This window comes from Pinus tabuliformis, chromosome 9 (assembly GCF_031772625.1).
Source record: "Pinus tabuliformis cultivar Carrire ecotype Pingquan chromosome 9, CPIR1, whole genome shotgun sequence".
Classification (NCBI taxonomy): Eukaryota; Viridiplantae; Streptophyta; class Pinopsida; order Pinales; family Pinaceae; genus Pinus; species Pinus tabuliformis.
The window spans coordinates 1,034,541,809-1,034,557,174 of NC_142307.1; positions in this window are offsets into that span (position 1 = coordinate 1,034,541,809).

Below are 15,366 nucleotides of genomic sequence, written 5' to 3' on the forward strand. Positions count from 1 at the left end.
ACACTTCAAAGCAATATTTCAATTGCTGCAGCTGTTCATTTGCCCTCTATTCCTTGAAATTCACACTTCCATTGTAAAGAAACTCCTCCGGGTTGCTCTGATCATTCAGAACCAGTTTACATACAAATCTGAAGCCTTATTAGCTATGGAGACACCAATAGCCCTGAATATCCAGCCTCTGAATGCCCCTCAAAGGGAGATAGCATGGAAAGCCCTGGGAGATGTAGATTATCATATGTTAGATTGGTTTCCAATGGGTTCCAAGTTCAATATTCACATGCTAAATGAATTGAAAGCTCAACACCTTAATGGAGCTGATATTTTAGGGATTTGGGACTCAAATTTGCCCATCTACAACCTCCCTCAAGTCAATGCCCTTCCAGACTTGATCCACAAATGCCAGGAATGCTATGATCCTTGCCAGAGAGCTGTTCTCAGTCCTACAGGCTCAGTTTTGTTCTTTATCACCCCAGAAACCATAAATGAGATGCTGCATTTCCATACTGCAAGGCCATTAACCCCTCTTTCCATGTTGGATTTAATAAAGAAGGGGAGTAATCTGTCAAGTGCCCAGATTACCAAAATTAACCAGTTATTTGTACAGCCAAGCTCTGAAACTATAAGGACTCCTCCTATTGGATATCACTACCTGAATGACCTGGGCAGAATGCTAGTGGATTTGATCAGCTATGTCCTGGGATACAAGGGAATTGAGGATGTTGATGACACTATAATGGCAATGCTGTCCATGTTTTCTCCTGGAAAGCCTCCAGCTGTACACTATGACTATGCCACCTATATTGCAGAAAAGATCCATGAACAGCTAATGAATCTACCAAGGGAAAGGGTGTTCAGATACACCTCATACATCTTCCACCTGTTCTTGTTTTATCAGCCAGACAGTTTCTCCGTTCCCCTCAAGAAACTTAATGCCCAGGGAAATCCAAGGTCAGTTGTGTTTTGGACTTCAGTTTTCCATAACGTTTCTCAATCACCATACACATACTGTGAATTTATAGACCTGTTCATTCACCCAGCTATGACATTGCTGTATGGTGTCCCTCCTCCAAGGTTAACCGATGACATGCAGAGAATTCTCCATCTCTCCAAATCCTACAACATTGGTGATTGGTATTTTTACCAACACCAGACATTGATCAGAGTATATGGCTGTGAATTGGACCCTTACAGGCTACCAAGATATGTCCCTATGAGACTGTTTGCCCTAGAATACTTCAGGCAGTTTGGAAATGCTGACTACATCCATTTCCAAAGCAAAAACAAGAAGGTACAACTGAAGGTAAGGAGCCAGCTAGGCCCTTTTTTGTACAACAAAAGAGAGGAGGGATGGAAGGAGGCAGATATGATCCTAGCAGGCCTCAAATTGCAAACCAGTTTCAAATGGTCACCTTATGACCGTAATCATTTTATTTCCCTCAGGAGGATAAAACACAAATTGGGTAACTATTCACATGTTAGGCTGCCTCATATTGAAAAGTATGCAAATTATTTAAGCTGGAAAGAGGGCACTCTAGAAGAGCCAATCTCTAGAGAGCAGATACTAGAGAGAGAGGCTAGGAATATGCAAAAAGAGGCTGACTTGGAAACTTGTGGACAGGTTTCCTTATCATATCAAAGGCAACTTGGAGCAGCCGCCTCTTCCTCAACAACACATCAGCAAGCTGCCATGGACACTCAACAGACATGCAGCAAAGGCAAAGGAAAGCAAGTGGAACAAGAGCAACCACCTCCCATGACTGAAGACCAAACAGATAAAGAGATGGAACAACAAGAAGAAGTGCAGCAGCATGTAGAGCAACAGCAACAACAGGAATCACAGCAAAGAGTAGGGCAGCATGACAAAGAGCAACCCACACAGCAAGAAGGGGCAGTTGAGGCCCCAATTCTCACTGAGCAGCAGGCTCAAAACATAGTACCTCCTAGGCAAGAAGCAGTTAATGAAACCTCAGTCCTCCAAACTCCACAAAAGGAGGATGTAAGCAGGAAAAGGGATAGAGAGACTCCCTTGACTACATCAATAAGTCATGGTGAGAAGAGGCACAGGATGAACCCCCTTTCAGAGGAAGAGATGCCTATAGGGCAATCTTTGGGTATGGGCTCGCCCAGTTTGGAGGCATCTGCAAGTTCCTTCCAACAGGAACAAGAGAGGACAGTGGGAGGAGAAGTCAGCTCCTCTAGCCAGCATAGAGAGGGTGAACTGAGCATTAAATAGCAGTTCATTGAAATAAAGAAAAGGAATGAGCCCATAAAAATACAGCTGTATAACCATTTGTTGAAAATGGCTCCCACCAACCAACAACGACTAATGTCTGCATATGATGTCCAGGAGGGCAAGATGATCATGAGTCACCTCATACCAACTACATTGTAGCCACAGTCCCCTTCAGATTACTTGAGGACCAATCTTGAGGTCCTGGCCAAGGACATCCACCCAATGGATAAAATTGAGTTGCACAAACAAACAGGTGAGATGGTCTATGCTTCCTTGGCAGACAAGACATTGGATAACTACAGGCTAGAAAATAGCCTTAATAATACAGCTGCCCAACTTGAGTTGGAAAAGGCATCCTCTCAAGCAAAGGACAACAGAATAAGATCCTTAGAAGATATAATTATTGAGATTGGGCATGATCCCAAAGATATCAAGGGCATACAAGAAATATTAAAATTGAGGGATGCAGATATGGCAGCTTTGAGGAGAAAGATCAAACTCCCAGCCACAATTCACCCTCAAACAGATGAAGTAGCTCAACAAAGGCATGATCAAGATGCCACAGCTTTGTTGGTGTCTCTCTATAAGCAGCTTATCCAGACACAAGAAAAGCTGGGAGAATCAGAGGCTGCACAGGCAGCATTACAAGCAACCCTGAAACAAAGAGAAGAAGGTCGGACCTCCCAGCCTCCTCCTCAAATCATTAACCTTGAGGAAGCTGCTCCAACTACTATTCCTCCTCCTCAATAGACTGAACAAGCAGCACCATCTACTTCAGCACCACCAACAACAGAGCAGGCCCCTAGCTTGGATATGCAAAAGCTAAGAAATGAGATTCAGGCCCTGGAAGCTCAAATGACAGAGCTGAATGAGACTAGGGAGAAATTGGCCAAAGTAAATGATAGATATGACAAATCCAAGCAGTCTGTGGCAGAAAAGGGCAGGGAGATAAAAGCCCTCAAAGACAGGATCGAAGAGCTAGAGAATGAGCTCAAATTAGATAAGGTTGTGGCTGAGCTTAAAATAGTGCTGTGGGCTAATATTGGCCAATCTATTAATGACCAATTGCAGTATATTGAAACAATCCATGAGCAGTTATATCTCATTCCAAAAGCACAGACTGAAATTCAGAGGTTAAGGGCTGCTCTAAGCAACATGCCTGAAGTGGCCACCAGGATGATTAATGTGCTTAACAATAGAACAAGTACTCAGTTGGCTACCATGGGAATTTCAAACAGAACTGAGACCATTCAGTTAATCAAGAGGGTTCTTACACTGAGAAACTTGGTGCAGACATTAGAGAGAAGAACCCAGGATATGCAGACTGAGGTAAACAGGTTTATGGAGAAATTTAAAGTATTAGAAAACAGAGGGCTCCCTAGCTTGCTGAACAGCGCAGGGAGACTGTTCACACATGAGCAGTATGCCAAAAGGGTTAATGCATTTGCCACAAGTCAGATCAATGAGAAGCCCATCACCTTAGAGGAAACAGGGCCAGCCATAGGACAGACTCTTTACAACAGAGTAGAAAGTTTATTTTTTATAATGAATGAAATTACACACCTCTTTGAAGTGCCTCCCAATTTTTATAAATATACAGAAGCAGAGGAGACTATGGATGCAATTCTCAGGCATCAACTACCTACACAAGAATGGTGGACTAAGGCAATACAGATGATTTTATAAATAGGAAGGCATTCAGTAAATTTTGTTCATGGAAAATGCAAATTGTCATACACAGGACAGTTTAAAAGAGTCAGCATGCGTTAAAGATTAAAGCTGAGCCAACTCAGCAGAATTTACGGCCAACAAAGCAAGGTGAGAAGCTACAGGTGTCCAGGCCGAGAAGCTACAGTAGAGCAGCTCCAAAAGCGCATTTCTCAGCATTAATGCAGATCACTCCAACCGACTCAGTGGCCTCCAAAGGCCAAAATATCTTCTGACAGGCATAAAGATGCATTTACTTTGTATTCAATGATGTAATAACTTTCTTATCTAAATATCTTGAAAAGTTGGTGAACATATTCATTTCTGAGATAACTTAGCACTCAGATATTTTGTACAACCGATTGTATATATTTGCCCCTCGCACAAGCTTGCAGGGGTTGTTGTTGATTTCTCTTGAAGAAGTTCTTATGCTGTAATCTTTTCAGAGTTTAATAAACAAAGTGATGGAATTTCTCAAAGTTCTGGAGTGTTGAATGCGTTCTGGTGTTTGTTGAAAACTGCAGGATTCCTGTGTACCTCACAATACAATAAGTTTTTCTGTAACTCTCTTTGTTATGTGTTTCAATCTGTTACAATCCATATATGTTTCTAATTTCTAAGTATTTAGCAACAAAGAAAAAGAATAACCTTCAGGATTTATTCATGCAATACCCTGAGTTCAATCTATGTTGTTAATGAATGTTTTCTTCAGCTATAATCTTGATAAGTGTAATTCTTAATTGCTGCACTTTCAGAATATATCTTTCACAGTGACCTTTGTTTCAGGAATTCAAGTTTGCTCCTGAGCAACATGTTTCACTTTCACATCACCAGCTTAATGGAGAATTCTTAATTGCTTTCTGTTGGCTGACCATACATCACCACTTAAGTTTAAATTTTGTTTGTTTGAGGTACCCAATAGGCCCTGCAGTCTGAACATCATCCCTCCAGCATTTCAAAACAGTTCACAACTCTAGACTCCATTGCCCAATGATATACTACTGTCTGAACACTACATCTTAAGCACTGAAAGAAGTCCTTCAACCAAAACATAAACCAAAAACCTGAGCATAATAGCTAGCCTAAAAACACTATCAAAACAGAGACACATCATAAAGAGAGAGCCCTCTCTGATTACAGTTTGGCTAGAAACTGTAATCCAAAGATTGGTTAGTGGTTACCCCGGCCGTATTCCCTTGGGAGTCATAGGGAACAACCTGGGTGTTAACATAATTGGCGACTCCACTGGGGACTGAGCATATTGTTTCTCAACTATTGTTTGCCAAGACAGCTTTAAAAGCTTGAGCAGTCCCTTAAAACAAATCCTAAAAAATACTCAAAAAGAAGTTCAGAAGCTGGCTCCTAAAAGGGAAACCAGACACACTAGGTCAAACCCTGACCCAAATCCACCAGCAGTTTTTGAAAATCCAAATACAATTCCCAAAATAATCAGAAAACAGCAAAGGCAGGAAAATCCTAGTGATTTGAGTCCTGACACAGTTCACCCTGAGCCAGTTCCAACTCCCATCAAGGTTTTATTTCGGTCTACTCCTGTTTCCCCCAGTTCACCATCCAGATCTCAAAGCCCTCCTTACACATCTTCACCCACTGCACATATCCCCTTGAACAATACCCTAGGTGCTGCTACACCTGTTACCCCTGTAGTACACACCGTTCCTTTTATCCCAGTTGACCCTGTAAATCCCTCAAACCTTGTGAATATGGCTAACAGATACGTACCCTTGCAAATACCAGCTAATGCTGCAGCTCTACCCCAAGACTACCAAACCAAAATCTCATATTTTGACTCCACTGGCCCTTTGACAGCTGTTCAGCATGCCAAAAGGATGCAAGACCATTTTGAGACCTATGAAATAGATGATGACAGTGTGAGAATGGGGATGTTTGTTCAAAACCTAACTGGGGATGTAAGGACTTGGTTTAGATCCCTGAATGCAAATTCCATCACAACTCCTGATGAGCTGTATCAAGCCTTTACTAACAGATGGGAGAAAAAGAAAGACCCTCTGCACATACTTGGGGAATATGACACTATCAAAAGAGGTCCCCAAGAGACTGTTTTGGAGTATTGTGCAAGATTCAACAATGTATATAACGCAATCCCACAAAATTTAAGACCCCCTCCTGATTTAGCTTTGTACAAATTCCCTGATGGTTTTGACCCTGACATGGCCTATCAGTTAAAGGAAAGAGACCCTCAAACCCTTGCAGAGGCCCAAAAGGTTGCTGTCACAGTGGAAGCTAACCTGATTGCCAAAAGAAACAGAGCAAGGTTGGAAAAGAGAACCGCTTTCAAAGAGGAACCCTCTGCTTTTGATCAAAAGCTGGATGCAATACTCAATGGAATGAAAAGATTGGGTGATAGAGTGGAATCGGTTGAGAGAAAATCATCATGGGAAGCACCACAAAACAACCCTCCTAGGAATCCAAATTTTAGGAGAACTCAAAACCCAGGCATTGGCAAGCCCAGTGCTGACCAAGACATAAGACCCCCTTTCCAAGAAAATTATGCAGAGACTTCCACATCAACTGAACCCAATGAAGATTCTCAGATTAATCTAATGGGTCTAGATGGTGAAAGTCAAGTTTTCTTAACACAAGAAGATCGTGAGGATGATGAAATCAAACTGTTCCAAACTAAATCAGGTGAATCCTTTGACTTTGAACAAGGCTATGACACTGCTGTTTATGAAGTCCATAAACAATACAAGCTAAGGAGCAGAACTGTGAATGTAAATCAACCTGAAAAGATAAAGGATAATCAGCAGCCTAAAAGATCCATAGTCACAGAGCCTAATGACAAAACAAATTCACCTGCAGAAGAAGTAATTATTGAAGAGATCACTGAACCATTGTCCTTAAAACAGCAGCCTATGGCTACTTCATCCTCTCATCCTAACTTAAATGTTACTCCGCAAGAGATGAGTAAAAAAGACAAGTCCCAAAACCAAGATAAGAATCAAGAAGAAGATTTAGTGAACAAGGAAAGGACTGTTATCCATAACCCTAAGACCCAATCTGAAAAACCCTTTGACCTAGAAACTAAAATTGGCAAACTAAAGATAGCAATTCCTCTCTCAGAACTGGCCAAGCATGATATTTATAAACAACAGATCAAGAAGTCCCTTCAACTCACCAGCATCAAAGATGATGTCAATGTGTTGGATGACACCCCAGAATTACTGTTTGGCCCAGAAGTGGATGGAAAAACAATAGTCACAGGGATATTACCTTTTTATGTCAGCTTACATATTCATGATAAAATATTACATAATGCTATGTTTGACTTAGGTGCCTCTCACAATCTCATGCCAAAAGCAGTCATGGAGAGATTGAATCTGGACCATACAAGGACCTGTTTTCCTTTGACTCCAGCCAAGTCAAGTGTTTAGGTCTCATAAAAGATTTATGTGTGTCTCTGGTTCAATACCCAAAAAAACAATTCTAATGGATGTTGTAGTTGCTGATATCCCACCGAAGTATGGGATGCTGTTATCAAGATCTTGGGGAGCTAAACTCCAAGGTTCCCTACAATTAGACATGTCATATGCCACCATCTCTGTTTTTGGGCAACCAAAAAGACTATACAGAGAAACACTCATGAAATACATGGTCAGCAGTGAAGAAAAGCCTCAAAACTTTCCCATATATGCTGTCCATTCAAACATAGACTCATACATTCTCTTCAATGACAACACAACTCTCTCAAAAAACAATGTTGAAACCAAAATACTCATACAAGAGGAAGACTCTAATGAAAGAATTACCACCCATGAAACAACAGTCAATCAATCACTAGACACTGCTGCTGCTCTAGTTGTCAAGCATATTCAATCAAATGATGAGACTATCCTAGAAGACAAGCCAGATGAAAAACCAGAACTTCAACTTACATTGCCAGCACATGAAAAGATCATTAAATCTCCTTCACAACAAGATATTCTATGGTTCCTTGAATTTGATGGCTCAGTCAACAAATTAGGGGCAGGAGCTGGAGTTTGGGTACACAATAAAGAAAACAGTCATGCAGAAGGCAGAGCCTATAGATTAAACTTCGGATGTACTAATAACATGGCAGAATATGAAGCTCTTTTACTAGGCCTCAAGTTAGTAAAGTTCTTGCAAGCTGCCAGGGTTTCAATCATGGGAGATTTAGATTTAATTATCTAGCAAGTGAAGGGAAATTTTGTCACCAATGACAAAAGACTAAGGTCTTATAGGTCTGCTGTTGCTGAAGTACTAAACTTTTTCTCTGAATTCCAAATCACTAAAATTCCTAGAACCCACAATCTGCATGCTCATAGTTTGGCCACATTTGCTAGTACTTGCAAATTACCATTGGAACCTAACAATTGTTTCACAGCTGAGATAAAACACAGACCCTCCATTCCAAACAATGTTAAAGATTGGCAAGTATTTGAGGATGATATGCAAATAAACAATTTTTTAACGCTGCAACAAGAGTTTGCAGGATTAAATATTGACACTGATAGAGCAAGTCAATCACAAATACTTGACAGAGCAAGTCAATCACAAATACAGTTTGAACAAATTAACCACACAATATCACCTAGAACAGCAAAACAAATGCTGAATCCAACTATCTTCAACAAGGAAAACATTCAGCAAATTCACCAAATCAGTTGTGAAGAAGTGGCCAATGCTGAAGCTGAAATCATAGAACTGAAGGACAATTTTCTTCCAACAGGCCTAACTCCCTTAGAGGATATCTTTGACTCAAATGACATCCCTAGAAAACCAAAAATGCAGCCCCTTAAATCTGCCATTGAAGAATGCAACATTGGGACTGCTGCACAACCCAAAATAATAAAATTGTCTGCTTCCTTACCTCCTGACCAAAAGCCTAAATACATTGACCTCTTTAAAGAGTTCCAGGATGTCTTTGCATGGATTTATGAGGATTTAAAATCCTATGACACCTTTGTAATTCAACATACTTTCCCCCTCAAGCCTGATCAAAAACCCTTTAAACAAAAACTGAGGAGAATCAATCCTATGCTTCTCCTAGCAATGGAACAAGAGGTACAGAAAATGTTCAAGACAGGCATCATAGCACCTATCAGATTCTCTGAGTGGATTTCAAACTTAGTCCCTACAAGAAAGAAAACTGGTGAAATAAGGCTGTGTGTGGATCTTAGGAACTTGAATCAAGTATCCCTCAAAGATAATTATCCCTTACCCAAGATGGATCACATTCTCCAAAGAGTGGTAGGTGCCTCAAGGATATCACTACTTGATGGATTCTCAGGCTTCAATCAAATCCTGGTGCACCCTGAAGATCAAGACAAAACAGCTTTTACAACCCCATGGGGAACTTTCAAATATGTAAAAATGCCTTTTGGGCTGAAAAATGCAGGGGTAACATTTCAAAGAGCAATGGATATTGCTTTGGCCAAGGAGATTCATGACTTCTTAGTCATTTACTTAGATGACCTCACCCCTTTTTCAAAATCTGACCAAGAACATTTAAAACATTTGAGACAGATATTCCTAACATGCAGGAAATATGGAATTTCATTAAATCCCAAGAAATCCCTGTTTGGTTTAGAGGAAGGTAAACTATTGGGCCACATCATTTCTAAAGATGGCATTAGGATTGATCCAGACAGGATACAAGCTATCTTACAAATGCCCCACCCAAGAAATATCAAAGAATTGCCGGGATTTTTGGGAAAAATCAATTTCTTGAGAAGGTTTATCCCAAACTTAGCAGAACTAATCAGATTACTAAATAACATGCTAAAGAAAGATTCAAAAGTGAAATGGACAGTTGAAGCAAATCAAGCCTTTGAAGGTATAAAGCTGGCCCTTACCCAAACCCCGGTCTTGACCAATCCTCAATTTGACAGAGAATTTATCATTTTCTCTTTTGCCTCCCAGCATACTATTGCTGCTGTTTTGTTATGAAACCAGCTCACAAAAAGATAAAAAGAGAGATCCACGCCTTAGAATTCAACCTCTTCGAGGGGGCAACCTCCTTTACATTACATAAATGAACAATTCTTGGATGATACAAATGAAAATACCTCCTTTCTATATATAGGAGTCTAAGTGGTCCCAATACAATCAAAGCCTACATAACAATAATATTGTAGGGCACAACAATAACAATAGTGGGCTTCTATGTGGCACAATAGTAACAATATGGGCACTACATGGGTACATCAATATAAATAAGGGGTATAACTACAATAGTAATGGGGTAATCACTAGTATTATAGGGACCCAACATGCCCCTCTCCTTCAAAAAAGTGTTGTCCTCAACGCTTGAGTAGTTCAGGATACTTCTGCATAAAATTCTCGTCCTCCCATGTGGAATCTTCAGCGGATAAGTTCTTCCACTTGATAAGGTACTCTGAAATTGATCGATTTCGTAGCTGTCGAGTTCTTGTTTCTATAACTGCTTCCGGTTCCAATATAATTTTTCCTTCTTCGTCAAGTTCTGGCAATATTGTTTGAACCGGGAGCTTGTCGCCTATAACCTTCTTTAAGCATGAAACATGGAAAACTGGGTGCAATCGAGAAGCTGCAGGAAGCTCCAATTTGTATGCCATAGTACCAATCTTTTGCAACACCTTGTACGGACCATAATACTTTGGTGATAATTTATTATCCTTTTTAGCTTGCTTGAGGGACATTTGCTTATATGGTTGTAGCCGTAGGAATACCCAATCACCTACATCAAAACTTCTTTCACTGCGATGCTGATCTGCCTGTTGTTTCATTCTATTCTGTGCCAACACAAGGTTATCCTTTAAGAGTTGGAGGACTTGTTGTTGATGTTCGATGTGATGTTCCACTGCCTGAACCTTAGAATTTTCTCTTAAATATGATGTGATGGATGGTGGTTGATACCCATAAAGTGCCATAAATGGGGTCATTTTTGTTGCTGTATGAAAGGAAGTGTTATACCACCATTCAGCCAGAGGCAACCATTTGACCCATTGTGTCTGTTTATCAGATACAAAGCAACGAAGATATCCTTCCAAACATTTGTTTACTATCTCAGTTTGCCCATCAGATTGAGGATGATAAGATGAGCTATGAGCTAACTGAGTACCAAGACAAGAAAATAATTCTGTCCAAAAATTTCCAGTGAAAATGGGATCTCTGTCACTTACAATAATCTTTGGGTTTCCATGTAGCTTTTGAATTGTTTCCATAAATTCAGTAGAAACTGTACTGGCTTTAAATGGATGTGATAATGCACAAAAGTGTGCATACTTGGTAAGTCTGTCAACTACCACCATGATGACACTCTTTCCCTCAGACTTGGGTAAACCTGTGATAAAATCCATTGATACCTCCTCCCAACGTTGGCTTGGAATGGGTAAAGGTTGTAATAGACCCGGTGTCTTAATTGTTTCAACTTTATTTTGCTGGCAAACCAAACATTCTGCCACAAACTTATGAATATCTGATTTAAGGCCATCCCAAAAAAATTCCTTCTTCACCCTGTGGTAAGTTTTTAAAAATCCTGAGTGCCCTCCTAAGGGAGAAGTGTGCAATTCCATAAGAATCTTTTGTTTTAGCTGGGAATTCTTACAGAGGTATAAGCGATCTTTGTACCATAACGAATCATTTTTCCAGCTAAATGTATGAGACGTACTGGAATCTTGTTGTAGCTTTCGAATAAGTGCCCATACTTCTTCGTCATTCTTCCATTCCTCCCTTGCTTCATTTATCCAATCTGGTTGGATGATAGAAATAGCGCACAACAATGCTTCCACATCCTCATCCTTCCTTGAGAGTGCATCTGCCACCACATTTTGCTTCCCCTTTTTGTAGATGATTTCAAAGTCATAACCCAACATCTTTGTGACCCACTTTTGTTGCTCTTCAGAGGATAATCTTTGTTCTAAAAAGTATTTAAGGCTATCATGATCTGTTTTTACCTTGAAGTGTCTTCCCATTAGGTAGGGTCGCCATTTCTTAAGTGCATGGAGTATTGCCAACATTTCCTTCTCATAAATAGTTTTTCTTAGAAACTTTCCCTTGATTGGACGACTTTCAAAGGCAATGGGTCTTTCATCTTGCATTAGAACAGCACCAATTCCATTTCCTGAAGCATCACATTCCACAGTAACGGTTTTTGTGAAGTCCGGTGTAGCTAAGACCGGTGCTTGGCACATTGCCTCTTTAAGATGTTCAAAGGCCTTTGTTGCTTCCGGAGTCCATGAAAATGCATCTTTCTTCAATAATGTCGTTAGAGGTGCTGCTATTCTCCCATAATTCTTAACAAACTTGCGATAATACCCTGTCAACCCAAGAAATCCGCGCAAATGCTTTATGGATGTGGGGATTTTCCATTCCTTAATGGCTTTAATTTTGTAGGGTCTACCTTAACTCCTTCATGAGATACAATATGACCCAAATATTCCACCTCCTGGACTCCAAAGAAACATTTGGATCTTTTGGCATATAATTGTTTCTCTTCCAATAGTTGTAGCACCCTGTCGACATGTTCAACATGATCCTTCCAAGACTTGCTGTAGATAAGTATATCATCAAAAAATACTAACACAAATTTTCTAAGGAATGGTTTGAAAATTGAATTCATCAAACCTTGAAATGTTGAAGGTGCATTGGTAAGGCCAAAAGGCATGACCAAAAATTCATAATGACCCTCATGAGTTCTAAATGCCATTTTCGGAATGTGTTCAATCTTCATTATGATTTGATGATATCCTGAACGAAGATCCAACTTGGTGAAGTAAATTGATCCATGCAATTCATCCAGTAATTCATCAATGACAGGAATGGGGAACTTATCTTTAATAGTGAGCTTGTTGAGCTCCCTATAATCCGGACACATGCGCCATGATCCATCCTTCTTGTGCACCAATACTACTGGAGCAGAGAAAGAACTTTGACTCGGTTGAATTATACCAGCCTCTAGCATTTCTGCAACCATACGTTCAATTTCACTTTTTTGGACATAGGGATATCTGTACGGCCTGATGTTTGGAGGAACACTTCCTGGAATCAGATGAATAGCATGATCATGATCACGCATAGGTGGGAGACCTTTGGGAGTCTCAAATACCTTGGAATGATTGTCCAGGACTTTTTGGAGATCTGGAGAAATAGATGATTCTAATGTGGAAACATCTAGCGAACATAATTGTGCAATTACACCCCTTTGCTCCTTTTTTAGAAGCTTTGTCATACCATTAGAGCTGATTATCTTTCCTGGTTTCCCTGCAATACCCCTTAATTCAACTTCCTTTCCTTCCACAGAAAATTTCATGAAAAGTTCTTGAAAATTAAAAGCTATTGTACCCAAGGATTGTAGCCATTGGACTCCTAGTACAACATCAGCACCTCCCATTGGAATGGAAAGCATTGGGCTAGTCAATACATATTCTCCCATGGATAGCTTGATATTATGGCACTTTCCAGAGCAATTTATTGTTCCTCCATTTGCAATCATCACTTGACACTCTGGTGCTGGATATAGGAAGCAATTCAATTCTTTTGCTACCCTACAATGAATAAAATTGTGGGTGCTTCCTGAATCAATCAACACTATCACCTTTTTCTTCTTGATTTGTCCTTCTATCTTGATGGTTTGAGGAGTGGTAATTCCTGCCAATGCATTACAAGATATGGTCGGATTTATTTTTTCTTCATATAGGCTTTGTTCCTGGAATATATCCTCTTCTTTTGACCTTTCTTGCTCCTTTTCTTCTTCCTCTTCACAATCTATGTAGAATAATTTCTTCTCAGCACACTTATGACCTTTTGTGTATTTGCTATCACAATTGTAACAAAGCCCTTTTGCTCTTTTTTCTTCCAATTGTTGCGGTGTCAACCTTGTAGGTTGTGGAAGACTATGGGCAACAACACTTCCATCTTTATAGTTGTGAATGGTATGCTTCCTAGTTGCCATAATTTTGCTTTCCATTTTTCTTGCTAACCTGAATGCCTTCTCTAATGAATCAGGTTCCCAAAGGCGCACATCATGTTGGATATTATCCTTTAAAGACCCTATGAACACATCAATCCTATGCTCCTCTGGAATATCTTTTATCCTTATGTTCAATTTTTGGAACTCCTCAATGTGCTCCATTATTGAACCTTTTTGTTTGAGATTCATCAATTGGCTAAAAAAAGTGTTGCTTTTTGTATCCTCATAATGTGCTATCAATTCTTCCGTAAAAATTGCCCAAGTGATAAATTGTTTACGAGAACAAAGCCATTGATACCATACAAACTGATTTGGTTCCAAATATAAAGTTTCCATACGTACCTTTTGTGTGTTTTGCACATTATTGAGATCGAAGAATTGCTCCATCTGTAATATCCATGTGGCGGGATCCTTGCCATCAAACTTCCTCACATCGATTTTTGGAACATGGTGAGTCTTCGATCCAACATTAGAGTCTATGGAATCATGATTAACATTTCTTTTATTCTCATCATGAGTTTCCTTTACTACCTTTTCACCATTAGTGACCCTTTCTTGTAGCAACTTCTTCAATTCATCCATCTTATCATCCATGCCATCAAATTTAGCATCAATCTTAGCTTCCATGCCATCCATCTTAGCTTCCATGCCATCCATCTTAGATTCCACGCCATTTACCTTAGATTCCACGCCACTTATCTTAGCTTCTGTTAGCTTTTGTGAGCGTGACATTTGTTGCACTTGTTCTTGTAATTTTGATATATCATGTAGCATTTCTTCCTCTTCTTCATGAGTCATGCTAGAGCTTTCAGGTTCCTTACTAGGTGTTTGCATTTTCTTTCCTCGGGGCATCAGTTACCGATAATAATGCTTTACTATGCCCTTTGAATTCCGTTAAACCAAGCTTACACAAAAATTTAAAAAAAACTACACACATTTTTTCACTTTATAGAGCCTGATATTGAATCTGATGTATCTCTGTGATTTCGGATCATCCAGTTCTGAAATTGCTATCTGTAGTAGCCTTCTGCGTCCTCTTTCCAATGCCACAAGTCTGAGCCAAATTGGATTCTCCAAGGAAGAGTTATGTGAAATCTCCCACAGTGACTTGCTTTTAGACTGGTTCAGTAGAGCGAACTTGTACGACGTGCCACGAGTCACTGTTTCAACCTTTGAATCTGAAACTCACCCACAAGAAACTATCGTCCGTTTGATTTATGTACCTTTTTACAAAATTTCAATCCGATCCTCAGAGAGAGAGTTATGACGAATTTCCCCAGTTCACCTGTTTTGAATGTAATTCAGGAGTCTGCAAAAAGACCAACTTCCTCAGATCATATCTCCGAAAATATCGCGAGAAAGTTCTGAAATTCGGACCCAAGGTTCAGCGCCAATTCTTCTCAAATGGGTTTTTTTTGCGACTTCTGAAACGTCACAGAAAAAACGTTATAGTGAAAATTCCACGATGACCTGT